Source organism: Rhopalosiphum padi, chromosome 2 (genome assembly GCF_020882245.1).
Source record: "Rhopalosiphum padi isolate XX-2018 chromosome 2, ASM2088224v1, whole genome shotgun sequence".
NCBI classification, from domain to species: Eukaryota; Metazoa; Arthropoda; class Insecta; order Hemiptera; family Aphididae; genus Rhopalosiphum; species Rhopalosiphum padi.
In genome coordinates this window covers 42,747,604-42,751,592 of record NC_083598.1, presented here as the reverse complement: position 1 = coordinate 42,751,592, position 3,989 = coordinate 42,747,604, and the positions used below count along the sequence as shown (strand labels likewise).

At 24.0% G+C, this 3,989-nt stretch overlaps 1 non-coding gene across 1 annotated transcript; it reads right to left on the bottom strand.

The window, feature by feature from the left end:
- Positions 1–254: 254 nt before the first annotated feature.
- Trnal-caa (transfer RNA leucine (anticodon CAA)) lies at positions 255–375 on the bottom strand. The gene is made up of 2 exons: positions 338–375; positions 255–300 (listed from the first exon to the last, which is right to left on the bottom strand). It is a non-coding gene; the product is annotated as a tRNA-Leu (tRNA).
- Between the last annotated feature and the right edge of the window lie 3,614 nt (positions 376–3,989).

Sequence of the window (3,989 nt, the reverse complement as noted above, 5' to 3'; positions counted from 1 at the left end):
TAAAACTACTGTCAACTTTAAATTTTTAAGACAGCCTAACTATTAGAATACCTTGTTATCAACACACCTATTAAAAAGTTATTCTTTTGAAAAAAAAAAACGATTTTCTTTACTTGATTAAAAAAAAATTTAAATCGTCAATTAAAATAATTAAGATATCATTATAATAAAAAAAAAATAGGTAGATATATTATAGTATAATAATGATTACTAATTGTATAAATTCTTGAAAAAAAAAATGTAAATAAAAAATTTGTCAGAAGTGGGATTCGAACCCACGCCCTCAGATGAGGACCAGAACGCTCAATCGAGCCTACATAGTAGGCCAAGGGATCCCCTTGAGTCTGGCGCCTTAGACCGCTCGGCCATCCTGACATATTACTTACCGTGATATATTGGTTATGTAAATAAAATTAATAGCTAATCAAATTAAACTAACATTAAATAAGTTTTTAAAACATTTACGATTTACAATAATGATGGTAATCAATATATTATTAAATGAGTTATATTTATACTCCACGATAAAGTTGTTATAACGAAAATAATTGTAAAATATATCAAACCAATACAATTTATTTCTATCCACCAAGTATCTACCTACAATGTTGTTTGGAAAAAGTTAATACAATATAATAATTAATTTAGTAGTTCAATATAACCGTTTAAATTTGTAATGGATTTTCGGAGAAAAAACACTTATTTCTATGTAAAATAACTGAAGTCTAAAATACCTATTATAACTTTTTATTATTGTGTATTATTTCATTATAAGTGCCTGTCTGGCGATCGTTTAGCCTTGACCAGCAAATTCTAATTTTAGATTTGTTCACAAGCCGGAATTATGCGTCACTAAACGTTGATGGATATTACGTATAATTATTTTAACAAATTGGAAGTCTGGAAAGTTTTAACTTATATAGTTAATATACTCATATTCATATACGCATAATTTGATGACAGCGGTGAATGAAAAAAGAATAGAGGTTCGAGGTCGATAATGGAAAAACTTAAAAATGTAGGTAGTAAATTTTAATCGAAATAAGGACCGAAAGGTTACAAAAATTATTTTCTTACAATATTAATTGACTTTTAAAACAATGTAATTTATGATAATATTTGAATTTTGGGAAATGAAACTAGCTCGTACGTCTATATGTATACCTATTTTAAAAATGGCAAACATTTAATCAAATGACAAGTGCGGCAATTTGTCTTCTATGAAAAATGTCTACATTTGTACAATAAATTGTAGGTGTATACCGGAAGTTCACAAATAATTCAAAATCTCTGATCTTCAAATCTACTAATATTCAAAACGGTTTCAGAAAATGTAAAATCCTCTTGGACGATATATTATATTAAATATATAATATAAATATAGATAATACAAATTTTGTATCACCACAAAACAGAAACCCGAAGAAAATATGTTGCTGCGGTTTACCTACGTAAAATATTATATTTTTATATTTTATTATTATTTAATTTTGTTTGTTTTCTTTTTGTAAATACAAATTTAAAAAGTTTATGGTTTTTTTTTTAAAATAATATTAATATACAATTTGTCGGTTTTTATAGCTGCGCATATTAATACAATATTATTAAATAATATAGGTAGCTGGTACAATATATTATTATACTCTCATTTTCATAGCTTTTATTTTGCAATTATTGGTACTCCTATTTGCTAAAATGTATATTTAAATATAAATTTTGAAAATCATTTTTAATATTTATCTATTGGTACCGTACAATATGAATAAAAAAACCATTAAAACTCTGCTATGTAGTAGATTTTAAAGACCTAGTCATTAAGTAGTCTATTTTAACGGGTTTGGTCAAATTTAAATTCAATGATAAATCATTACATACGATAATCAATTTTATGAGAGACGATTTGACAGTATAGTCAATGTATCACTACTTATAAACACAATAATTCTTTTAAAAAATGCCTACATCTTTGTCATTAGTTTTGAAGAATGCTAATAAAACATTTTTTTTTCTTGTATATGTAAATTATAAGTAATTCACCAAGCAATGCTCGTCATATTTTTTCCTTAAAAATGCAATTATTCAAAATCTGGTTTTTAGAATTTTTAAATATACTTATGGATCATATTTTAAAATCTTGAGAATCTTGTGCACTACCTAACATAAATAGTGTCATCTTTAATCTAGAATATCAAGAGAATAAGAGATACATACTTCTGTTTTCCAAAAAATAATCTCGTTTTTACTATAAATTATTTGGAAAATCTATATTTTTTTTTAATGTTTTTTTATGAAAATAAAAATGCATTGAAGTAATTTTTGAGTTGCTTTGTATATAATAAGATTATAATAATTACACGATAATACATTTTGAAGATATGGCGACAATGGACGCTCTGGTCACTGGTAGGATTTGAAAATTTTAGTGATTAGCATAAATATATTTCAATATTTATAATTTTTAATTTTATAACTCTTTAATTAAGAAGTTCAAAAAAAATTCAAGGATTTAAAAATATGGCCTTTGAATATATTTAAAAGTTACAAACATCAGAATTTGAATTAATTCTCCATTAAAAGAAAAAAATAGGAGTGAGAATGCTTGGTGATGGTGAAACACCTTAAATATTGTATATATATACGAGTACATTTATTAATGTTGAAAATAGATTTTGAGGTTCCGTTCGTGATTGACCACATGTTATATATGTTACTCGTATCAAATTGCTCAAACGTTGTAAACTAAAAAAATAAATACACATTGGACAACAATTAATAGTATAGAATTTTCTAGAATCAGTAGAATCCATAGTAAAAACAAACAAACAAACATCAACAATTTTAAGTATCTATTATTTCAAAAAAGAAAAACTAGTTTTATTTATTTTTTCTATGTTCAATATCGGAAGAGATTTATAGCAAATAAAACCCCGTTTAATATTAATTTAACTTTACCATTATATAAGACACTAGATAGGTTAAGTACCCATAACCATGCACTAACACATTTTACATTTTTATACCACCAATTTATATTAATTATTAGTTATACACTCATATAACATAAACAATTTATATATTATTATTATTTATAATATACAATTTTTATATTAAAATTAACAATACGATGACATTTAAATAATATATATGTTACGGCTACTTTAGCCATGTGATTTTAGCCGTAACATATACAAATAAATTTTATTTGAATTTGTCATATACTCACATGGCTTATAATTAATATTAATTTTTAACTGTATTTTTTATACAGAATAAGATTGTCTTAAAATACCTAATACCTATTGACAAAAAATAATTTGTTTTGGATTTATCTCACCAGTTTTAACATTTTAACTACATCTTTGTAAATATTTAATATACTGTTTATTTTAGCCGTTTCAATCAGCATAATATAATATTATTGTTACAATATAAATATTATAGGTATTAAGTATTATTAGTTAATATAAAACAATTATGAATAATGGCTAATAAGTAATTAGTTTATAACTATTAAATATATTAATTATTATTATAGAGTAGTCCATAGTATAATACATAATTACATTAACTACAAAGCATAAAGTTCATTATTTAATGATATTTTATTAACTGTATTAACTGAAATCGACAATAATGTAGATAAAAATTATTATATTTTATAATACAGATTAGTAAAAAATAATCTACTCCAACTATAAAATACGATTTTCTTATTTTTGTAACCGAAAACCTCTTATAGAAATTGATTTATTGAAATTTTAAAAAGAAATGCATATTTTTGTAAATTATAACATATAAGCATCATAAATCAAATTTTAAAGTTTGGTCAGAACTTTCTATACTCATACGCTATACCTATCCTGTATCAATGACGAACCAAAGGTGGGTCGTGGGTGATCACGACCACCCCCCACGCTTAGCAAAAATCAGTCACCAGTCGTAACTTGATAAATTTGTTTGACTGATATATATATTAATTGTACAAATTA